At 44.8% G+C, this 25,933-nt stretch overlaps 1 protein-coding gene across 3 annotated transcripts in view; it reads left to right on the top strand.

Moving 5' to 3' along the window:
- The window catches only part of BDP1 (BDP1 general transcription factor IIIB subunit), a 1,449,812-nt gene that overhangs the window by 37,195 nt on the left and 1,386,684 nt on the right, over positions 1-25,933 (top strand). The gene's annotated exons all lie outside the window — the stretch shown is intronic.

Below are 25,933 nucleotides of genomic sequence, written 5' to 3'. Positions count from 1 at the left end.
CCCAGCGATACAGTCCTTCATGTTGCTGGATAGGTTGGTGGGCGCCATGGTCTAATGCCGCCGCCTCGCCTGTCTGTGCTCTGTTACATATGAAGTGTGTCCGTGTATTATCTTTAGATCTGTAAGATCCTTAGGAGGTGCGACACTCCCTGTATCTTGGTTCGTAGTTCTCTCAACCTGATTGGTTTGTCCATTTCGGTTTTTCTTAGTAAATCTCTGTTGAGTCACTCAGAGGTCACCGTGGTGTCTTTATCACCTGTCAAATCCAGTTTACGTCTTGGTTTGTCTCCCCCTTGGGTTTGTTCACCACTGGGAAGCTGACGTGCGCAAGGTCCCTCCGTCTTTTGAGGTTGGTTGAAGCTCTGAATCTTCTGCTGGAGGGAGCTCCAGGCCCCTCTCCAGATCTGTGACCTATCGCCCCTTATTGTTCAGTTCGAAGGCTAGACCAAATGGATACGTTCATCGGTATCTGATGTTGTCGGCTCTTAACTTTGTTGTCAAAGGGCGGAACAGTTGCAGTCTTTGCAGCGTGGACTGCGCGAGTTCCTGATACAGCATAAAGCTAAATCCTTGAAAGGCGATTGTATCTTTCTTCCTGGCTGCTTGCAGTATTGCTTCCATAACTTTAAAGGAGTATAGCTTGATCAGAACATCCCGGGTCCGTCTTCTTTCTCCCACCGCAGGTGCGCCCACACGATGTGCGCTATCTATTTTGATTTTCATTAGACGTGGGCTCACTATTTCCGCAAAAAGACCCTCGACCAACGCCTCCAGGTCCGGCCCTTCTGCACCTTCCTCTAGGTCCCTGATTCATATATTGCCCCTCCGTGACCTATTTTCCAAATCCTCATTTTTCAACAGGGCCTGTTGTAGCTGGGACTGCAAGACCTGAACTCTCTTGTGCCTGTCCGTGGTTCTCCTGTCAAGATCCTGTGCTTGGGCCTCCACCTCCAGAACTCTCGTGGCAATGAAGTTGATGTCTAGTTGAAGGGATGACATACGTTCAGTGAGGTCGGCTTTAAGTTGATCCATTGAGACCTTTATGTCCAGTTTCAGTGCCACACGCAGCTCGTATTTGAATTCCCTCAGGGAAGCCATGAGGTCGACCTTAGTAAGTGCCATGATGGAAGTGTTGTCCCTCTGGTCTTGCACAGACCTCTTCTCTGCTGGGGTGAAGAAATTTGTGATCTTACTTGTGGACTTTTTGGGTGGCATAGGTGCGGCCCCCTGCTTCTTGACTGTGGGCAGTGGAGCTCTCTGGCCTCCCACTATTCAGGAATCTCCCTCTGTCTTGCCGAGGTGGCTTCAAAAACTCTGCTGCATGTGTAGTCTGGTATTAGTTACCCCTGGCCTCCATCTTAGGGTCAGGCGTCCTGTTCCTTGGTGCTGGTCCCTCCATCTCGATAATATATGCCTCCTCAACTTTACTACTCAGTGTTGTCTCTCCCCGTGCGGTCTTTACTTTTAGCAGCTTCACCCTTGAGGGCTTTCTCTCCGGCCTGCTAGTCTTGGCTCTGCAGCCGCTATCTGAAGGTCATGCGCGGCCGGCGCCTCGCGTGTGCATTATATCGGGGGCCTTATCACCCCCTCTCATAACAGTCCCAGGCACCCCTGGCCACCCAGGAGTAATCGTGAGCCGTTACTCACTGCTTCCGGTCCGATGCAGTGATCGAGGGCCCCTTCCTGGCCCGGATTTCTTGCTGGGTCTCTCCCGTGCCACTCTGCAGCTTTCTAGGACCTTCCCTTGGTCTAGAGCCTCACGCCCCCCCGTGCAGGTGCCAGGTGCTCCGGAGGGGGGGGGGGGGGGTTGCTGGATGATGTCTGCCTCCGGCTGATCAGCCCGTCCGTTGGTTGAGTTCTCGCCTACGCTCTGGTGTTCTCGAGCGTGTTGGCCGCCATCTTGCAGCCCTCCGGAGCCTCTGGACAGCGCTTGGCCATCAGCACACACTGGTCACTACGTGCGTCGTCAATTGCTGTCTGAAACAGCTTCGTAGCAGTGGAGCTGGAGTGGTTCACGTCCACCTGGACATCTTGCCTTGCCACTTCCATTTAATCTTCTTTTTTTTTAATACATTTCTTATATTGGAGTTATTGCTGCTATCGTTTTTTTATGTGATACTTGAATTTTATTTCTTTTTTGGATCTCTTATGAGTGCCAAACCTTGTAATAAAAAACTTGAGCAAGCGAAAGAAAGAAACACCAGGTAAACCACCATCCACTAGCGAGCGCAATTCATTCCCTGTAACAAAGAGCTAAGGTAAGGACCCAGTTAGTTCCTTATGGGTAAAAGTTGACAACAGTCAACTATAGTGTTCCTTTGCCACTGTATGTCTCAATGGGGTGTTTTTAAATGTCCAAGTACCTGCAACTAAGATGCGGCCTCCCACAGTTATTCTTGGACACCGCTTCAAATTTTAATATCTCTGAATTCAGAGGGGCTAGAAAGATGGTTTGAACGTTTCTGAAATCAGAAGGCTCTCTTATTGTCTGTGGAACTCGGCCCTACACCAGGGCGTGAAGACACTGTTTCCTAGTCACTTTGGGACTAAAGGACGGTAATTAGGTGGACCATAAGGCACGGGATGGGTGAGGATGATACAGAGTCACCCTTCTCAGTGAAGGCAAAAGCGCACCTGCTCAACCCAGATGTTTTTTTTAGGTCTCGCCCTGCGATTGCAGGCCAAAGGCCTGCTGTCGCAGAGCGAGACTATTGTTATCATTCCGGCTTTCAGGGACTCAAAGGGAGCCGGAGAGGACAACAGACTGTCACGCGCACGCAGCAGCAGCAGCAGCAGCCTGCCGGGATCAGGTCGCGCGCATCAACAGGCTCTTCACAACACATGCACAACACACATACAGCCCCCCCACGCATACACACACACATACATACATACATACAGAACCCCCCCGCATGCACGCACGCACACACATACACAGAGAACCCCCGGCGCTTACACACACATCCCTTACCTCGTCTCGGCGTCTTCGCGCTCCCTTGCCCCCGCTCCTCTGGTGCGCGCGCACCACTAGTTTCGATTCCCGCGTCGGCTCCTCAGCCAATCAGGAGGCAGTACTCCTTTTAGACATGCTCCCTCTCTGGTCCGCTATCATTTCTAACTGCAGGGTGCGTCGTGGCCCCAGCAAAAACGGCAGCATGGGCCAATCACCTTTGTTTTTGTAGTAGTAGCAGTTTAAAGAATGAGAAATTATACCTGTTTAAGATGTCAGCAAATGTTTAGGTGATGGCAGTTTTCGGTCTGCGAGTCTACGAATAGCAAACCGTTTTCGGAGTGAGCGGCCCTTTGCACACTGCAGGCGGTCGCCTCCTGACTGTTCTTTCGGAAGATTGTCTGTAAATGTTCCTGCGTGAATACGAAAAAGCGGCCATCTTTAAATGGAGACCGCACGATGTTCCTAGGACTTTTAACATAGGAATAACAATAATGTTTGTCATCATATGTATTAGGTTTGTACTATATCAATTTTAAATCGTATATATTTTTTAACAAATCTAGGAGATTGATTTAATATAATAATATAAGAATATTAAGAAATGCCTACGCTCACATTGTCTCATTCGTAGCTTCCATTACAGTTTGCGTTTTCTGCTATTTTCAATAGTTTACTCTTACAGAAGGTGTTTTTCAAGTTTGGTTTCTGATCTTCCCGTTGAACCTTGACGTTCTAGTATTGTTTGGTTCTATTGTTCATGTATTGCTCCTTAACCAAAATGGCGCTATGTTGACTTCAGAAGGGTATCCCAGCGTTTGTTCTGCAGGGCCCCGGAAGCGTAGTGGCTGTGGTGTCATCACTTGTCCCGCCTCCTGCTTTCCCTGTGTCTCCCTGGGAGGCGGGTGTAGAGTTCGCCAAGCCGGGGCGGACTTAGGAAAGGAGGCAATATCCTACCTCCGGGACCCTTCTCTGAGCTGCTGTACTGTAGAGGCCCTGGGAATGAAGAGGACGAGGAGGAGACCGCAAGGAGCAGACCACGGGAGGCTGTAGCTCCCGGGGGTGGGGGCTGCAGTGTGGTCAGCGTCCACGGAGTCGCCATGCAGGGGGAGACCACCCCGGTCAGGGTCTGCGACACCGAGAACAAGCTGGAGGTTCTGGGGCTGCCGAACAAGAGCGACCCCGGGCCTCGAGGGCCAGGGGGTACTGGCTGTAGCGGTGGCAAAGGCTGGCAGTACAGGTACATTTACCCCTCCTTCTGCGAACTGTCACACTGTATTGTAGTTATTTAGCCTCCAAATGCAAAAAAAGATACGTTTAATGCACACAGCCTCAAGTATACCTATCACATTTTTAACACCCCTGACAAAGAGGTGCAGTCCATCGACGCCCAGGCTTTGCGTGCAGTACCAAGAGCTGAACGTGTGATGTTTTGCCCAGACATTCTGGCATAGCTTTCATCCTAATGGCCAGACAAACATGCGCGGCTCATAAGACCTAAGGAGATGAACTCTCACAGAGGCAGCCAGTAAAGCTAGAGTAAAATTACGGTACATTTCGCAAATGCTGGCACACAGGTCTACCCTATGCCCTCTATGTGCAGCATTCGATCACTGTACTTTTTTCAAAGGATGAAGACATGCTACCACGCCTGGTACTGTCAGCAAGTAATTGAATGTAATCCCTTTACTTTAGAAGAATCAGCTAACTCCTTTGCCAGAAACTTTGTTCATAGCACCATCCATTATTTCTTCCACTAAAACACCTAAAAACACACATAGATGTTTTCAGTGCTAAAAGTTTGGATATATTGTTCAAGCACCCACTTCTGAATATGTTATCATCCTACGCCCATTAAGATTTTTTTAAACATAAAACAGTTTTGGAAATGCTATGGCTGCTATCAGAGAGGCACACTGTGTGATCTTGAACATGTCGCTGCAGCACCTCGACTTTTTTCCCTGCAGACAGACTATATGAACACTTCCTTTAGATACAGAATCTGCCTCTCCCCTGTTGACCATTGATTAGACCAGTTAGGCAGCGCGCACCAACTAACTAATAGCCTCTCAGAGCTATGTGTAATGTAAGCCTCGCTTGAAGGATGAAAAGCGGAGCCAGCCCTGCAGGGATTCCTGCCTGAGATTTGAAGGATCTCCAGCGACACTTAACCCCCCAGCGCCAATATTTACACTCAAAAGGCCTGCTTTAGAAATCATCCAGGGGGAGCTAGTCCTGACTTTGACAACACTGGCAAGAGATTGTTTGAGACTTAAGTCCTGTGCATGAAAGGGTGTCTGACTACAGCCTTGTGGGCAGACATATAATTTATTGGCTACACAGCGTGTTCGCAGTGACTTGTTTTATTTTATTTACATGAAATCACAGCTGCTGTGCGTCTCTAGCAACTTAATGGATTTTTTAAAGCTGGTATTTACCTCTATGTTTCTTTATTTTGTATATTGCCATGCAAACTCCTGCACGTATGTAATGTTTCCCAATATTCATTTTCCCATAGTTTATGTTCCCAGGAGACTCACCCTCACACACTCTGCACCCTCACACACTCTGCACCCTCACACACTATGCACCCTAACACACTCTGCACCCTCACACACTCTGCACCCTCACACTCTGCACCCTCACACACTCTGCACCCTCACACACTCTGCACTCTCACACACTCTGCACTCTCACACACTCTGCACTCTCACACACTCTGCACTCTCACACACTCTGCACCCTCACACACTCTGCACCCTCACACACTCTGCACCCTCACACACACACTGCACCCTCACACACACACACTGCACCCTCACACACACACACTGCACCCTCACACACACACACTGCACCCTCACACACACACTGCACCCTTTTTATTTGTAATATCAATACATCTAAGTCACGTAAATACAACACATATTGCATTACAAATGCTATAGGTGTCACATTTGCGAAAGTTAAAACTTTTGGCATTGTAAATGACAAAGCTATTTTCGCTATTTTCAAAACCAACACATAAATAAAAAATGTGTCATTTACAATACCAATAGCTCAAACTTTCCTAATGCGAGACCTATTGCATTGCAAATGCTTGTTAATATTTCTCCTCGGTAACTGTGATAGTGACTTTATAGATTCTGTAAAGCATGTCTTGCAAACTATCCTCGTGGAGGGCCTTCCTGCCCAATGGTTCCTGTGCATTCTGCCTCACAATTCAAGTCACTTTTCTTTGCAGGAGTGGTCCAGCATCTCAACAGATATATAGGTCTTCTTTCTTTAGGTTACATAGGAAGGTGACTTCACAGTTTTCCTAGATTAAGGCTCAGTCTGTTTGGAAAATGAGAGCCCCACAAAGGTTTCACTCCTAAATTAGGACCTTCCTACCCTGTACCACTGCACCAGCCTTCTTCGTGCCCAGAGGATGGTGATCAACCTAAGTAATGGCTTAGGGGGCCACTACTGATAACTCTGTACAAAACACAATACAAAAGCTTACCCATGTAGCCTCATTTGAGAGTTCAGATGCTCCTTCAGTGCTAGAACATGAGCCTGGACCTGTTTAATTGGTTTCCTGCTCATTATCCACAGGCAAGGTCGAATTGGGAAGGTGGGCAGCCGAGCATTGGGTGATGGGCTGGTGCCTCAGGGTCATCTCTGGGCTGTTTTTTTTAGGGCCTCTGTAAATCAACCCACATAAATGTATTATTTGTAATGGTCCCTGCCAGACCACTGTGAAGTGTCCATCCCCATTATCATGGGCACTCCCCTGCCATGCTGTCAAACTGAGGCTGGGGGGGCCAGCTGGTGTTCTGGCCCTTGGGGCATTCTCGCCTAGGCCCCCTAACTTGTGTTGCTGGCCCGGCTGAGAAGCAATGTCATTCCCCACTGGGCCATCATTTTCAGGTCATGGTGGGCGTGGGGGGTAGGAGTATGTAGGGGGCCTCGTTTGGGGAGGGTCATTCTCACCTAAGCCCCCCTGGAGTAGTAGCATCAGCCGTGTGCTTTTCTTGACCCTCCCTCGCCAGATTATAGCCTAAGGCTATAATGGGATTTCTCCAAAGCTTTTGATCATGCCAACCGAAACCTATTATGGAAGAAGCTGGTAAACTGGGACATCCATACAAACTTATTGCATACAATACAGCTCTTGTACACAAGTTACTGGGCTCAGGTCAAATTTGGACAAAACAAAGGGCTGCTAGATAAAATTCCAATAAAAGAGGCCTGAAGCAAGGCTGCATTCTGGCGCCAATTCTTTTTAATCTATTTCTGGCAGATCTGAGCACTATTTTAGAGTCAGTCAACTCGCATTCATCAAGTCTGGCGCACACAAAAGTGACCTTGTTACAATACTGCTCAACTTAACTGGGATTGGACTACAAAGACTACTAAACCACGAAGACCTCTACTGCACTGAAAACGAAAGGACTATCAATTACACGAAAAGACAAGTTGGAATTTTTGGCAGGAAAATCAATAAGAAGGAGAGCTGGTCGTTGGGTGGAAAGGCACATCTTCAAGGCTCTTCATATAAATATCTCAGCGTTTGGTTACAAGATCAATTAATGCATCAACTCCATCAGAATACTTTGAAACCAAAAATTGCCTCCTTAATTTCAGCTTTCCAACAATTATACCGAAAATTACAACGCCCAACTTTCCAGCCACTACTTGCAGCCATAAAGGTCAAGTTTATTCCAACTCTTTGCTATGGTACAGTAGTTTTTCCTGGACAGTTTGATTCCTTTTTTAACTCTGTACAAAATAAGGTTTTTCGGCTCTTGTTCGCCTCCCCCAGAGTTTGTCACCGACATAGATTCGATTGGAATTTGGTCTGACCTACCAAAAAAATGGTTAAAAATGGCTGCCTTGTTAAACATGATTCTTTACTAAGGGCTTCTGATGAAACCATACTCTGCGCCCTGCTGTGGGAAGAAATCCAAAATAAAACTTAATCAAATTTAAATACTTGAGCCTTAGCCCTCGAGACCGCATTAAAAAAACTGAAAGCATAGGAGTTATGGAACTCAGGAATACCTCGTAACTCCTTTAAGAAAGCCATTAATAAACAAATAAGAATATTGTCATGGAATAAAGAGGAATTCAGTAAGAGAAGGCATGCCTGGACAACTATTGACCTGTACAAACAGCCTCGCCCACAGATGTATTTAACAATATTATTAAAATCATTTTACAAAATCAAGCTACTTCACCTACGATTTGGTGTATGTCTAACATTAGAATATATATTACCAAATGGCAACTGAAACCACAGGACACCAAGTGCAGACTATGTCAAAGATATGTGGAAAGCCTAACATATATTATATCAATTTGTCCTATATTACTAACTGAACGTAAGATTTTATTGAAAAAACTTTAATTTATATGACATCAGAGCTTGTCGACATTCCTTGCTTTTTTGCATGAAAGGGGAGACTCCTCAAATAATAGCCGCTTTTATAAAATTCTTTCTTAAAGCTGATCAGTTATTGACAGCAGAGGGATTGGTGAAGATTATGTAATCTATAAGCCTTCAAAGTGACGCAAGCTCCGGTAGATATATCCTGGTTCTGATGTTATCATAAACGCACTTTGAAGAATCATATCAGTAGTGATGTGAAACTGATGGGTCATTGTTTTAGTCGTAAGGTGATTTTGCACAAACATGTATGCACTTTCAAATAGAAAAAGATAGGAAAATGATTGGATATTCTACAAATCGACAAACTCTTATATTGGAGCGGAATGTAATGAACATTCTAATATGCAAGCAGTCAATTTTATGTTTTTAGTAATGGTATTTTAACTGAAAATTTTTACATTCAATTTAATGCCAAAAAAAGAAGCTGCTTACACTTAATGAATGTTATTTTATTTTTTATTTTATGTATCGAGGTGGGCGATTCCCTGGTGGGCGATTCCCCAAGCAGGGATCTACCCACCAGGCACCAGGGAGGGGAGAGTGGCCCTTGGGCAAGGGCCTTTGCTCCCCCATGCAAAACTGGCATGATTAGTATTTCTGCCTCCTGGGGGGGGGGGAGGGAGCAGAAAGCACCCTAGACTCCAGGAATTCTTTTTTTTATTTTAGGCCAGGGGCCTGGGGCTGTTCAGAATGGGCATGCCAATAACCCCACTCTCCCCCCTCCCCCCGCATTAAAGACAATAGTCTTTCTGCTCCCCCCGGAGGCAAATGGGTGCACTAGCCCCAGATCTGCTCCCGGGGGGTGGGGAGGGGGGGACAGAAAGTCCAGAGGCACCAGGGATTCGTTTTTTAAAATATTTTATATAGGGGTGGGGGCTACTCAGAATAGGCCTACCCCTGCCCACACCCCAATACAATTGCCACAGTCTTTCTGACCTCCTGGGAGACAAATGGGGCCGTAGCGAAAGCCCACTAGGCACCGGTGGGCGATTCCCTGGTGGGCGATTCCCCAAGCAGGGATCTACCCACCAGGCACCAGGGAGGGGAGAGTGGCCCTTGGGCAAGGGCCTTTGCTCCCCCATGCAAAACTGGCATGATTAGTATTTCTGCCTCCTGGGGGGGGGGGAGGGAGCAGAAAGCACCCTAGACTCCAGGAATTCTTTTTTTTATTTTAGGCCAGGGGCCTGGGGCTGTTCAGAATGGGCATGCCAATAACCCCACTCTCCCCCCTCCCCCCGCATTAAAGACAATAGTCTTTCTGCTCCCCCCGGAGGCAAATGGGTGCACTAGCCCCAGATCTGCTCCCGGGGGGTGGGGAGGGGGGGACAGAAAGTCCAGAGGCACCAGGGATTCGTTTTTTAAAATATTTTATATAGGGGTGGGGGCTACTCAGAATAGGCCTACCCCTGCCCACACCCCAATACAATTGCCACAGTCTTTCTGACCTCCTGGGAGACAAATGGGGCCGTAGCGAAAGCCCACTAGGCACCAGAGATTTTTTTTCTCCAAAATTCAAAGGAGGGGCCTGCCCAGAATGGGTCGGTCAATGCCCGCACCCCCCCCCCCCACAACTGCCACAGTCTTTCTGCCCCCCCCCGGAGGCCAATAGAGGAAGTAGCCCCTTATCTGCCACCCCTGTGGACGGAAAGCCCACTAGGCACTAAGGATTTTTTTTCTCTCCAAAATTCAGAGGTGGGGGCTGCTCAGAGTGGGTATGCCAATGCCCACCCCCCCAAAAAAATGCCACAGTATTTCTGCCCCCACCCCCTCAGGAGGCAGATGAGGGTAGTAGCCCATGATCTGACCCCCTCCCCCCCCCCCCCGAAATACCACTAGGGATTATTATTTTTAGGTCTCGACTATTCTATCCCGCAGGGATAGATAGGCGAGATTATAGTAGGCAGTTCAAAAACTCTACCAAACTTGCGGATCACGTACAGTTCATGTGTTGTATGCGCGTGCACGCCATCGCCAGCCACGTCACACCACCATTTGTCTGTGCCTCGCATCAGACTTCAAAGGCTGCCGCTCCCCCTACCCCCCGCGTGCACATCGCGCACCACCATTTGTCTGTGCCTCGCATCAGACTGCAAAGGCTGCCGCTCCCCCGCCCCTCCCGCCACAGCAATGCCGAGAGCTTGTTTTGTCCGTGTCACCCATCTAAAGACACGCCCAATCTCACCGGGCTTCCTCCTAGGTCCCATCCCCCCTTTCTCCTTTATTGTCCCCCAGCACTTCTGCTGCCTTGTCCCTGACTCCCATCACTGCTCTGTCCCTTTAGCAGCTCCTTCCACACTCTTTCCCATTTGCTGCCTACACACATTTGTCACAACTTTCTTTTCAGTTTGTCACTTTCTACTGCGGCTTTTTTTTTATTACGCTAGCTCAACCAATGCTTTCTTTTCTTGCCAGTCTTCACCAACACCAGGGTTCTAAAAGACTCCCTCCAACTACCTGCTTGTTGCTACTGCTCCTTACTCTATTTTTCACCACCACCTTTGCTGTCATCGTTTTCCCACCACCACAGACTTTTTACCGATCACCTCCTCATGAAGGCTTCCGTTTTCAGTTTCTTGGCTCTTCCAGCCCCACCCCCCATGCCACCGTGCCCGGTTCTTTCCTCCCCCTTTCTTTGCCGTCACTGTGTCCCCACCACCCCAGCCACTTGCAGGCACCACCATCGCCTCGCCAGCTTGTTAGCGGCTTCCTGAATGAGTAACTCCAGACCGGTATCTTGTGAGCGTCGCGGGATTAATCTTGGTTCTGGGAGAGGAGCCCTTTATTCCAAAGGCAATTACTCTGCAGGACGTTTCAGGCCCTGGCAGGGCTCCGAGAACGGATGCCAGTTCAAACAACCCTTGCGTGCCAGCAGTCTGTATGTGATGAAGTCGGGGGGACTGCAGTTCATGTGAGCCAGGCGCATGCACATGGCACACCACAAGCCTCGGCATCAGTCTTCAAAGAAATGCGCCCACCCCGCCACAGCAATGCCGAGAGCTTGTTTTCAGAGGGTCCGACATCTGCAACTCTATGCAGTGCCCCTCTTTTCTCCTCTGTGTGCTTTTGCACTTTTTAACAAATTCAATTCAAATCCAAGATTGGCAACCTCTATGTTAGAACAGTAAATTAAAAGTAAACAAAATAACATTTGCCGTGTCCTGATGTATACAGCTGTTATATGTGTTGACTGACGCATGCACATGCTATGACCATGCACATTTTTGCCTTTATTTTCTTTTTGCAGATGCTGTTAGGCATTGGCAACAGCAAGCAGATTTTTATTACTTTTATCTATGCTATTGAGCATCAGCAAAAATTATTTAACGGCGCTAAAAGGATGGGTAACGGCTTTCAAAGGAAAGACTTGTTTTTTTTTTGTTTTTTTGTGCTCGGGGCTGGTGTGTCACTGTAGCTCACTCTGCATCTAATTGCAGCGCACTGCATAGAAACGGTGGTCATGTGTCGGATGATTTCACATGCTTTCTTTTGTCTGAAGAGCATACTTCAATCAGAATATGCGCCGTGCCTTGCAATATCCAGGATGTGCCACCATTGAAGGTTCTGAGGGCCCTGCCTGATGTCATGTTTAGCCGCTAAAATTGATTTGATTATACAGTCTAATCATTGCTCATCCCAGCCCCATGTCCTCCCACGTTCTCGTGCTCAGTGTTGTACTGGAAAATGTTAATCCACTGTTACATTGTACAATATCCCGTTTAAGTGATGCCACAAATAAACTTTGTTGAACAGATGGGTTGTGTAAACTGAGCTTGTAAGCTTTGTTTTAGCTGTCTGTTTTTCTCAGATTTTCTTTTCTTTTGTGTTTTTATATCTAGGTTCCTTTTTGATACATTTCTGTAAGCCGATTGCATTATGAATTATGCTAGTGGCCATTGGTAATATGAGGTAAATCTGTGCCCAAAATTACTTGATGGGCAGCTAGAGGCTGGGATTTCTACCCTGGTTATATGCGATTGGAGGTATGTTAAACGCCACAATAGCAATAATTTTCTCTGTTTTTAGCGGTTTTTCGAGTGGAGAAGGTCATGCTACGAGTGGTCTTAGTGATTCTCCGATGGCAATTTATGGACTGTACTGCAAACGTAATCTGAAATATAAGCAGTAACAGTTGGTAAAATCGAGGGAATGCTAAAGACTAATTTACAAAAGCTTTTCATTAGATGCTTTTCACCCAAAACGTCACAATTGTAGTATACTCGAGGCCTTGCTAGATTTCGATCTGGATAGAACTTGAACCCTACTATAATCTGAGAAACTATTCCTAGAGCTCAGTTATGATAAAGCTGGCATAATTCGTCACATCACTGTCTAGTATCAAATGGGCCAAGTGGAAATTTATACAGGGCAAGTAGATTTACCACCCTTTGAACCAGCAAATGAATCATGGGCCTAAGTGTTCACTGTTTGAATGAATGAACCAGATGTTTCTGTACCCCAGACTTTTACACAGTAAGTGTGTACAGAAGATACTGCCTCACTTAGCCACAACATCTGAAACTTTGATGCTTCAATCGTCTCACTAAAATTCTGAAGTGCTGGGCTGAGAGCCCTGACAGCATGGATCTCAGGAGTAGGAGGAGACAGTTGGCTTCACTCCAGAGCCTTCACCAGCCACTGCAGTAGAGAAAACCTTCCTATTTTCTAAAAAGGCACAACCGAAGAAATGGTCCCCTAACTCAAGACTGTAGGAAAGGCTTATAGGAGGTTGGATAGCCAATTATATTGGTTTGTCCAATACCTAGGACACTGAAGGTTGTGCAGATAGCAGAATATTAATAATAGGAATCATACATAGGAATCATACAGTCAAGCATGACTGCCATCATATGACTGCATTGTGCTGAGAAGGATCTTCTGCATTAAGATAACACCACCATCACAGCACCACCATAGCATCCCTCAGGGGCACCACAACATCACTATGCGCTACCACAGCATCACTGAACGCCACAGCATCACTCAGCGCCACCACAGCATCAATCTGTGTAACCATTCAACAGCACCTGGTTCAAATATGTTCTCTCAATGTTTCAAGCTGTATTACAAATGTCACAAAAAGATGTTAATATTTCACTTCTGTTCTTGGATTTTCGTCACAATAAAATACACTGAACATAATCTTTACAAAAGTTTAAGCTATTGCCATTATAAATTACAATAACTTTTATTTAAGTATTAATTATTAAAAAAAATTAAAAGCCATTGTTATTTGTAATATCAATACATCTAAGTCAAGTAAATACAACACATATTGCATTACAAATGCTATAGGTGTCACATTTGCAAAAGTTCTAACTATTGGCATTGTAAATGACAAAGCTATTAATTTCGCTATTTTCAAAACCAACACAAATAAAAAATGTGTCATTTACAATACCAATAGCTCAAACTTTCCTAATGCGAGACCTATTGCATTGCAAATGCTTGTTTTAATACATAGAGGTTGGGGGCTGCCCAGAATGAGTATGCCAATGCCCGCACCCCATAAAAAATGCCACAGACTTCCTGCCCCCCAGGAGGCAGATGGGGGCAGTAGCCCATGATCTGACCCCCCGGGAGGGCGCAGAGCCCACTAGGCATTCTGTTTATTTTTTTTATACGTAGTGGTGGGGGCTGCTCAGAATGGGTATGCCAGTGCCCGCACCCCCCAAAAAATGCTGCAGTCTTTCTGCCCTCCAGGAGGCAGATGAGGGCAGTAGCCCATGTTCTGACCCACCGAGTGGGTAGAAATCCCACTTGGCACCAGGGATAATTTGTTTTCAAAGTTTAGGGGTGGTGGCTGCTCAGAATGGGCATCCCAACACCTCCACCCACCAAAACATTGCCACAGCCTTTCTATCACCCCCCCCCCCACCACGTAAATGGGGCAATAGCCCCTGATCTGCCCTCCTGGGGAGACAGGAAGCCCACTAGGCACCAGGGATTTCTTTTTTTTTTTAAGTTCAGGAGTGGGGGCTGACCAGACTGGGTATGTCAATGCCCCCTCCCCCAAAAAATGGCACAGTCTCTCTGCCCCCCAGGAGGCAGATGGGGCAGGTGTCCATGATCTGACCCACCGAGTGGGTAGAAATCCCACTAGACACCAGGGATAATTTGTTTTCAAAGTTTAGGGGTGGGGGCTGCCCAGAATGGGCATCCCAACACCTCCACCCCCCAAAACATTGCCACAGCCTTTCTAACTCCCCCTCCCCCCCCCGGTAGATGGGGCAATAGCCCCTGATCTGCCCTCCCCGGGGAGACAGAAAGCCCACTAGGCACCAGAGATTTTTTTTTAAGTTCAGGGGTGGGGGCTGCCCAGAATTGGTACGTCAATGCCCCCTCCCCCAAAAAATAGCACAGTATTTCTGCCCCCTGCCCCCCACCGGAGGCAGATAGGGGCAGTAGTCCATGATCTGACTCCCGGGGGGTAGAAATCCCACTAGGCCCCAGGAATATATATATTTTTTAATACGTAGTGGGTGGCGACTGCCCAGAATGAGCATGCCAATGCTCCCTCCCAAAAAACAATTGCCACAGACTTATCTGCCCCCCTGGGGGGGCAGAAACCCACTAGGCACCAGGGATTACTTTTATTTCAAAGTTCGGGGGTGGGGGCTGCCCAGAATGGGCATCCCAATACCTCCACCCTAAAAAAACTGCCACAGCCTTTCTGACCCCCAGCAGGCAGATTTGTGCAAAAGCCCCTGATCTGCCCCTGAGCACACTAGGCGCCAGGGATTACGCAGGCTTGTTTTATATGTAGGTCTGAGGGCTGACCAGAATGGGCATATCAATGCCCCACTCCCCCCCCCCCCAAACAGCCACAGTCTTTCTGCCCCCTCCTTGGAGACATATCAGGGCAATAGCCCCCGATGTCATCCCCTCCCCCGGGTGGCAGAAAGTTCATTAGACACTGACCTTTTATTTGCATTGTACCTAGCTGTGGAATTTGGGCCCTAACGCAGCCGGCACCTAGGGAAACATAGCAGACCTGTGCATTTTGGAAAACTAGACACCAAGGGGATCCAGGATGGGATGGCTTGTGTGCCTCTCACCAGGTTTTGTTACCCAGAATCCCTTGCAAACCTCAAACAATGTTTAAAAAAAAAATCCACCCACCCCGCATTACCCAAAGTCTCCCGATAAAAATGGTACCTCACTTGTGTGGGTAGGCCTTGTGCCTTTGACAGGAAACAGGCCAAAATGCAACGTGGACACACCACATTTTTACGGTGAAAATTGACCCTTTTTTGCAAAGTGCCTAGCTGTGGATTTTTCACCCTAGCTCTGCCGGCACTTAGGGAAACCTAGCAAACCTATACCTTTTTGAAAACTAGACATCCAAGAAGGGGTGACTTGTGTGGCTCTCACCAGGTTCTGTTACCCAGAATCCCTTGCAAACCTCAAACTTTGAAAAAAAACCAAAAAAACACGTTTTTTTCCCACAGTTTTGTGGTGGAAAGTTTTGGAATCTGCATGGGTCCACAAACTTCCACCCGCATTCTCCAAAGTCCCTCAATGAAAATGGTACCTCACTTGTGTAGATGGGCCAAGTGCCCGTGGCAGGGAAGCTCCCAAGACGTATTGTGGAGGCATCATAATTACCTATCACAAAACGACCTGGCTTTGCAAAGGGGCACACCTGGGTTTTTGGCCCTGCACTCGGCGGACATCTGGGGAAACCTACCAAACCCAGACCTCTTTGAAAACTAGACACCCGGGAGAGTTCAGGGAGGGTATGGCTTGTGACGACCTCCCAATGTTCAATGTTTTCCTACCTAGAATCCCCTGCACACCTCAAATTTAGATGAAATAAATCAAATTTGTCTCAAATTTCTGGGTGGGAAAGTTGTAGGATCACCGGGGTGACACACATTTCCTGCCACCCAGCGTCCCCCCAGGTCTCCCTATAAAAATGGTACCTCTCTCGTGTAGGTGGGCAAAGTACCAGCGTCAGGCAAGGGCCCAAAACGTATTGTGGAGACATCAAATGAATTATCACAAAACGACCTGGTTTTGCAAGTGGGGGTCACCTGGCTTTTTTTGCCCAGGGCTCGGCTGCCATCTAGGGAAACTTACCAAACCCACACATTTCTGATAACTGGAGACCCGGGGGAGTCCAGGGAGGCATGGCTTGCATGGATCCCCCAATGATTTCCTACCCAGAATCCTCTGCAAATCCTCAAATTTAGCTTAAAAAAAAAAATCACATTTTCCACATATTTTTGTGTGGGATCACTGTCCTACCACCCAGCGTTCCCATTGTTCTCCTGAGTAAAATGATACCTCACTTGTGTGGGTCGGCCAAGGGCCTGTGACTGGAAAGGGCCAAAAACATAGAGATTAAGGTTATAGCACAGCGAATTCTAATCGCTACATTTAAAAGAAAATAATTTTTTTGCTAATTCTGCATTGGGCAGCCACACAAGTGAGGTATCATTTTACTCGGGAGACTAAGAGGAACGCTGGCTGGGAGGACATTTGTGTCAGTCTGGTGATCCTACAACTTTCCCACACAGAAATTTGAGAAACATTTCATTTCTTTTCAGCTAAATTTGAGGTTTACAGGGGATTCTAGGTAGGAAAACATTGGGGGTCCACACAAGCCATTCCTCCCCGAACTCCCCGGGTGTCTCGTTTTCAAAGATGTCTGGGTTTGGTAGGTTTCCCTAGATGGCCGTTGAGCGCGAGGCAAACACCCAGGTGAGCCCGTTTGTGATGGGTAATTTTTAGTTCTCCACAATACGTTTTGGGCCCTTCCCTGCCACAGTCACTTGGCCCACCCACACAAGTGAGGTACCATTTTTATCGGGAGACTTTAAAGAATGCGGGGTAGGTTGAAGTTTGTGGACCCCTGCAGATTCCTGCACCTTCCATCACAAAAATGTGGGGAAATGTGGTGGTTTTATTTTTACAAAGTTTGAGGTTTGCAAGAGATTCAGGGTAACAGAACCTGGTGAGAGCCACACAATGACTCCCCTGTGTGTCTAGCTTTTAAAAATATATAGGTTTGCTAGGTGTCCGTAGGTGCTGGCAGAGTTAGGATTCAAAATCTACTGTTAGGCACTTTGGATACACTTTGGTGTATCCATTTTGCGTTTTGGCCTGTCTCCTGTCACGGGAACTTGGTCTGCCCACACAAATGAGGTACCATTTTTATCGGGAGACCTAGGGGCACACAGAATTGTAGAGCAACTGTTATTACCTATTTACTTTCTGTGCATGCCTGCCTTTCAAATGTAAGACCATGTGTAAACAATAAGTCACTTTGAAAAATGTCCCATAATTCACATGCTAGTATGGGTACCCACAATTTCGGAGATGTGCAAATAGCTACTGCTTCTAAACTCTATATTTTGTTCCCATTTCGGAAATACATAGGTGTCCTTGATACCTATTTTTCACTCTTTATATTTTCCCAAATTAATTGCTATATACCCGGTACACAATGAAAGACCATTGCAAGACGCAGCTCAGTTATTGGCTGTGGCTCCCTCTGGTTCTTCGTGAACCTAGAAGTCCCATATACCCCCACAACCAGAAGGGTAGAGTGGATGTAACGGTATATTGCTTTAAAAAATGTCATACTCAGAAGTAGTTACAGGTGAAAGCGTTGCCACACATGGCTGTTTTTTTCAACTAATTTTCAATTTTTCTTATTTTCAACTGTTAGTTTATTAAAAAACCCTTGAAGAATCTACACAAATGACCCCTTGCTGAATTCAGATTAGTTTCTACGTTTCATAAATGTATAGTTCTCCAGGATCCATTATTGGTTTCACACCCATTTCTACCACTAACTGGAAGGAGGTTGAAAGCACATAAAATAGACTATGCCCCAGTAAAATGCCAAAACTGTGTAAAAAAAGTATGGTTTTCTGACCAAATTCTGTCTGTCCCTGAAAACAGGGAAGATGGTGTTTTCGCACCACAAACCGTTTGTTGATGCCATTTGCAGGGAAAAAACAGACGCTTTCTTCTGCAGCACTTTTTCCCAATTTTTCAAAAGGAAACCAAAATGTAGCTGTATTTTGCTTAATTTCTTGTTCCCTCCAGGGGAATTCACAAACCCTGGGTACCTTTAAAATCCCCATGATGTTGGAAGAAAAGGATGCAAAATTGGCTTGGATACCTTATGTGGACAAAAACTTACAGTGGCCTAAGTGCGAACTGCCCCAAATAGCCAAGAAAAAAGTTTTTAGCACAGGGGAAGAAAAGGCCTATCAGCGAAATGGTTAACTGAAATAAATGTTTTTGACTTTGGGATGCGGAGGGGATTAGTAAGAGAAGTTGCCTCGTTAGGAGGCAGATGTCACCACGGTCGCAGTGTTTTTAAGGCCTTGATAGAGGAGTGGGGACTATTTGCACAGGTCCCGCTGTGAGGTTTCTGTTCCCAGAGAAAACAAGCACTTGCAATGCAACAGGTCTTGCAATTACGCAAGTTTGAGCTGTTGGCATTGTAAATGACAATGTTTTTTAGTTATGTTTTGGTTTTTGAAACATAAATAAACTGCATTGCCATTTACAATGCCAATGGTTTAAATTTGCATAAATGCGAGACCTATTGCATTGTAAATGCTTTTTTAAAACTGTCATTTTGATCCATGTGTCTTAATTGTGCAAAGTGTTCAGTCGGGAGCTTGCTACATCCTCAAGTTTTAGGGTGGCAGACAATGTTGTTGGCTTATCTTTGGGTATTGCTATTTTCAGGAAGTAAAGTGATTACCCATGTTCTTATTGGTATCGATCTGGACAGGGCAATGTGGATTTAAAACCTTTTCATTTACGCTTGCGAGACTCCCATGGGAGGGTAAAACCTCAGGTTTAAGTTAGTGCTAGGAAAAGGAAGCATACGCTGTAAAGAAGATTTCCTTTAAACAATCCAAGCTTTATACTAACAGAACTATACCTTTAATAGAAAGCTCTCTTAGATCAATGGCCAGCATACACAATGTGCAAAAACATATTGTGATCAATCTGTCCCAGGATCCTGTCTAAACTACAAAGGGCGGCAAAGAAAAATTACAGGCCAGACTCGCTGAAAACAGTGGTTTAGACTCCTAGAGCCAAAGTCACAAGCCTAGTCAGTGCACAATTAACACATTCTTTAGAAAATACAATCAATATCAAGCGGTTAATCACTGAAAGGATATTCGACGTTTTCTTTATATATGTCATACAACCATCACGATTGGTTAATTCAGTTTCCAGGCCAATTAGACACTTTTAGAAATATAAATCCCTGGTTTTGCTTCCACTCTTATTCTTTATTTGCCAACCCTCCTGTCCTCTACATAGAGTCCACAAAAATGGCAAAACCCTAACAGTAGCATCTATCTATTCCACATTGCAACAGAGAGATTGGAGGTGATGTAATGTCTTTCTCTGACATGTCACCACCCTTCTGTAAGAACCTCCCAGTTAATTTAGGTCATAGTCTGGGTATTTTGGAAACTATACCTATTTTCTCTATTAGGTTGATTTATGTCAGCACCATTATGATCTCCTGTGTTAGTAGTAACCCCCCAAGAAAACCTACGGCTAAGCCTATACAGTGGATACAAGCGATACAGAACATATGTATATAAAACAGCAGCAATGCAATGGGAGACCGGATTGCCCATTAATCGCACAAAAAAGATTGCATATGTATATTATAGCACCTTGGTGGTGTATTGCATATGCAGTATGTTTTGGGAGAGGATCACTACGGAAAAAACATTGAGTTGGTGTACGTCAGTTAAAAATATAAATTATTAGATCAATGTTCATAAAATGTTTTCTTCAGAGAAACGTGCAAAAACATTTCCAAATCAAAGTACAAAATCTAATTTAAAATAAAGACATTCCATTTAATATTTAAACATTTAAAGCAAAAATGTGATTCAAACATTCGGTATGATAGCACATAAATGTTAGCGACTTCTGATAAAGGCGCACTGCTCGTGTTTCATGGCTGCCAATTGGCGTGATTTAATGGATTTCACCCTCATCCAGTCACTGATTTTTAGTCAAAAGCAACCTCATTCTAGGTCTTGTTTTGCTCTCCACATTGTCATCGTGGACTCAAAATATCTGCATGGTAAGAAGTGATAGTTAAAAATCATGAATCACTAAATGTGTCACACAAGACATTGGCAGGCATGTCCTTGGCCTAGGAAAAAGTATTGTGAGAAAAAACTACACTCTATTGGTGTCTAAATTCTTACACTTGAGCTGATCAGCCAAATTGTATAGGTACATCCTATTTGTTATGAGGGCATAAGTCATGAGAGAGAACCACAATGAACGAGATCTGCCTTGTTCCACTTTGCATTGTATTATTTGTATTTAACAAATTTTCCTATGCAATTTCACACCTTTACATATATCCTGGGTTATGGGGCACAGGAAGGCCAGATAAACAGTGATGTATCACAAAAATTGAACATCTAAATCTTTAAGCATTGTACTAAGAGAAGTCCCTTCAATTCAAAAGCCAGAAATCTTTTCCATTGTACGCCCTTAATTAGTGTTGTGGAAACGCAGACTTTAACGGACAATCACGTTATGGTATGTGCCTTTTTATTTCGCTTTGCTACCATATGTATGGTAGTGTGACCTGTCACTGACGTTAAGTTGTATGTTCCATCGTACAAGTGGGGTTGCTGTGTAGGGTCAACATATTTGTCAAGTTCCAATATTCAGAAAAAAAGTCTTTATCACCTCAATATCAGTCCCCCACCCCAGTTCACACCATTGAGGAGTGACTCCTCGCATGGTGTGGACTGGAAGGATTCGGGTAAAGACTGTTTCACTGTTAGAGAAAAGGGCGGTGCCTCGTCCTCACCCAGTAGTACAACATTAAAACAAGTCTCTGTCTTGCCCTATATTCAGGTCTTAATCTTTACTTGGAAAAACCCTCCGATTTGTGAACAATTAATGTAATAAATGGTCAGGTAATTCATGTCACTGATTTAGTTCCCGGTTATATTTCACATGTTTTACTGAATCTAGCCCTCCATTAGATTGTTAGCTATTCCCGGAATGTTGTGTTTTTGTATTTTTTTCGTTCAGCATATTACCCTTTTAAAGAGCATGCTTTCACCTATCGCCAGGTGTTTATAATAGCCGTGATTGAGAGCTTTGGTGTTCAGGCTGAAGGCAGTGCGAGTTTCTCACACTGCTGGCCAGTGGGTAAAAAAGGTGTTCAGAATGCAAGGTCATCCAAGTGTTGGCCTCTCTGTAGAGCGCACACTGACAACCATTGACAAAGCCAATAGTCCAGGCTGATTTTAGGTGTAGGTCAGTTGTTTTTGTGTTATTATATCTGGATGCAATAACAGAAAGAGGCACAAAAATACTAGTCGGGTGGTACACTATGGCAGTCACAGAAATGTACTTTACGTGTCTATAAGTACATTGGCCACGCCCCTTTTAGAGACCGCCCACTTTTTCCTATTCCACTTAAATCCCTGACGGTGTAGATCGAAAAAAACTACTTAACTTTAACAGACACTATCATTTGGAGGGGCGGATCTTCAGCTTACCCTTACCTTTTGTTAAAAAAAAGTTTCATGCTGTGAAGCCCCACCCGCTCCCCAAACCTTAGTGCCAAAAAAAGTGCAATGCAGTTTAATATACTAGTACATACTCACAACGACTTGTGCACAGAAAACATACTCGCAGATTTAAGCTGTATAAGAGTTTCACTCTCTGCGCCATTACGGAGCAACAATAATCCAATACATTTAAAAAAAAAATAAACTGCTAGTCAAATGTTCGCCTGAGCATGCTTTTCCTGTGCACGATTAAGCAACTTCCATAGGAGGTACACTCACCAGCAATGCCGTGCTTTATCATCGTGCCGTGAATGATTCTCAGCTTCCCAGGGTGGGCTAACCCAGGAGGAAGGTCTGAATTTACATATTGAAAATAAATCACCACGGCTACCAGCAGGAAGAACAGGCAGATCAGCACGACGACGACCGGGATCCCCATTGTAACAATTCCCAACCCCATGTTGCCTGCTCGTGAAAGAGCACTTCTTCCCTCTGCGACGGCACTTGTTACTTTTGGTTATTGCTGCGGCTGCAGGATGTGCATGAATTAAATGTTCAAAATAAGCCCAATGGCCCTTGGAACAAACGAGCAGTGCATCGGCACCACCAAATGCCTGAGCCCTTCAGACACATATCGCTTGAAAAGACCCATTTGACACAGCCCCCATCACCCAGCCTCCCAGAACAAAATGTGCCTGCACTGAGCGCTGTCCCTCCCGGAAGCCCACGGGGAAGCGCGCGCTGAGTCCGCACACGGATCTGCTCCTAATGTCAAGAAAATGAGCCAAAGTAAAAAAAAAAAATAGAGCGCCGTGTTCCTGAAGCGAGCGCCGCACTCCGAATTAAAGTAAAAATAAATAAACCTACAACAAAAAATGCAGCAGCCATTGTCTATAAACCTAATAGTGCTCACTCACTAGATAGAGCATGCCGTGTAACGAACAAAGTAAAAAGTCCAGTCCTCATGGGCGGCAACCAATGGAGACAGGGCTGTACCAAGGTGAGATTAGAAGCCTCATAATGAATCGGAACCCAGCGTTTACCAAGGACAATGACACCAGCCAATGAAAAATATGGGAGGTGAGTAAGCAAGGCTTCCACAGCATACTCGCCTACAGCATGCCTCGCAGAGCTAGGCCCGACCTTAAAAAAAACCATAGGATGTAGTGTTATGGTCTCAGAGCTGCGGAAGTTGGAACTGGGGAAGTATGGTTGAGTTCTGACGTCAGTACAGTATCCAGTGATTGTGGCCAAATGACATAATCCTACATAAAATAAAAATGAACGTGATTTTGTGCATTGTAGCTGGTGCTAAGGGTAATGCTACAATGCCTTCGGACCGAGTTCATGCTATATAAAGCTACAAAAACATACTAATCATTTGGGAATATGGGCCAATTTTTTGGGGCGTCCCTGGGCCTAATTGTGACCCTCAATCCGACCCTTCAAATAGACCAATTCTGATGTGTGCTGTATTTTATGAATTGTACAGAATACAAAGTTCCAGATCCATCCAGTCTTTTTATTTTTCCTTGTTTGGTATCTGGTGATTTTTTTTTCTTTTTTCTTGAATATCAACTGCTGAAAATACTTCGCAGACGTCCCCTTTGTCTCGCCTGGCTGTTTGCTAACACATTTCAAATGGAAGAGTGGCACATGTTACTTTATTACTTTACGTGGGTCCAGTGGCTGTGTGCTCCCCTAAATAAAAAAAAGTAACATGCTCCTGGACTTGAAATATCCCAGGCAATAGGAAGGCTGGGGAAAGATGCAGACTGCCAAGTGTCACCTTTCTGCTGTTTAAGTAAAAAAAAAAAAGTCTAAGTTCAATTTTTTTTATTTTTTATTCAACTGGATGTTTTTGGCATGTTGCATTATTTGACAGCCCACTTTCAAGTCCACATTGAATATTTTTCACTAAGTCCTTACTTACTTGGTGTGTCATGCTGCTTCGGTGGACTGTCCTATCCAGCTCTGGGAAGCAACTTGTGGAGCTGATATGTTGAGTTGATATCAGCCCTCTGATGTTTTTGTTAAGTACTGACTATGTATGCATACGAGCTCCTCAGGATCAGAACGATGTTCAGATTGGGTCCACCCCTAAATACCCCCAATTCCTCATACCATACAGGTACAGAAGCTTGGAGTGATTGAGTGAGGAAAAGGGTAGCGGAGAAAGGAACTGTAAGGAACGAGACCTGTAAAGAAAAGATAAAGAAAAGTAAGGTCTCCACTCGCATTACTTATTAGAAGATAACTTATATGTATAGTTTTGCTATGAAAAATACCTTTCATATGGGGTGCTGCCTTGGGGAACCAATGACTTTCCTTATGCACTACATTTAGCCTCATATATCCTTGCTGATATGCACAAAAATGCTGCAATACAAACAAATCACAAGTCAATTAAAAAATTGTCACTCAAAACATTTGTGGTACTAGTGTTATACAGAAATTCATACATTCCATGCACACACTGTAAATCCCACGGTTTGTTAATGATAAATATTTGTATCAACGAACCAAATAATATCACCAAACATTAGATTCAGAAAATCTTTTCTTATCTTTGATGGGAAATATGCAGCAAATGGATCAAAATCAGCAAAAAGCAAAAATCTCTTAGGTAAATGATAGTTACTAAAGAAAATGTTAATCGTAAAGTGTTAATTTATCTCTCAATCTTAAATGTCACCAGGAACCCACCCCTCCTTACAAAATTAGACGTACCAGTCTTGTATTTTAGAAGTTCAGGAAAAAAGCTGGAAGTAAAAATAAAAACACTGTGATTCAGCAGCACAACATTCTTAAAGTAAAAAAATCAAATAATCACTTACCTGTATAATGTCAGAAGCCCAGCACGCTTTGCCAAACAGAATAAGAATTACAGCTAAACAGCTGTTCCTAGCAACCAGCTTGTAGAGTGCAAAAGGTCATTTGACTCCCATGAAGAAGAAATTAATTCAAATAAAGTAGGCACTCCTTGCGCTACAGAAAATGAAAACACACCAGCTGGTGTGTATCAAAGACCAACCAGAGAAATCCTCCCCTGGTACTTTTAACAGGAAAATTGAGAACGACAGAAAAGGCAGACCTCCTTTAGCCACCAAAACCCACAGTTCCTTTAACTGGAAAACATAGAGATGTTGCCAAAACCAGAAGCCATAAATCCCCACTTCTTCAGTTCCACTCGAGAACAAAACTGACTTTCACAGGTGAATGGAATTACGCACGTCATTCTATGTGCAAGTACTCTGTTTATAGTCACTCCTCCTCATGACTGAGCTGTTCGCTATGGAGCATGGGAGTTGTAGTGAACTTCATATATGCCTATAGAGGAAATAACATTGTATTACCTTTCTTTTATTGTGGGTTTCTTGAGCCTGCATATGAAACTTGAAGGTGCTTATGCCTGCCTTTTTCAGACAGTTTTGAGTGTACGTTTTACTGTAAATGTTTAGTGATTTGATCCCTTTTGCCAAATGAGACGCGAAAAAAGAGGCTCCAGAAAAGATGGATGAGGACTATGTGGGTGAATTACTCTACCTGTGTGATGAATTTACATAAGCACGTGCACAGATGACTCACTTAGGGAAACACCCACTGTAACGGGATATTGGAATTTAATTGATTTTACTGTGGAACAGATATGTGCCCATGTAACATAAAATTGTATTTTGGGGCACCAGTTAGTGATTTTGTTTTTCTGAGGGTTTTTGGATGTATTTGCTGCTTTTATATTGCTTGTGCCTCCAGCTCTGATGTTTGAATTTTTGAATTATGCTGAGAGTATAAGATAATTGTCCTCCTTGTGTATAATTACTGATTTGACACAATGTTTTGGTACACCTTTGTCTTTATTGGTACAGAAAGATCATGTTTTGTCCTTTTATAGGCCTTTGCGCATTGCAAAAGGTTTTTTGTTTTTGTAGGTTTTGTTATATATAGCTTTCAAAGTATTTTCATATGCTGACTGTTTTCATAACGGAACTGTATCTGGTTTCACCA

Source organism: Lissotriton helveticus, chromosome 2_1 (assembly GCF_964261635.1).
Source record: "Lissotriton helveticus chromosome 2_1, aLisHel1.1, whole genome shotgun sequence".
Lineage (NCBI taxonomy): Eukaryota > Metazoa > Chordata > Amphibia > Caudata > Salamandridae > Lissotriton > Lissotriton helveticus.
This window is presented reverse-complemented; position numbering and strand designations above follow the sequence as displayed.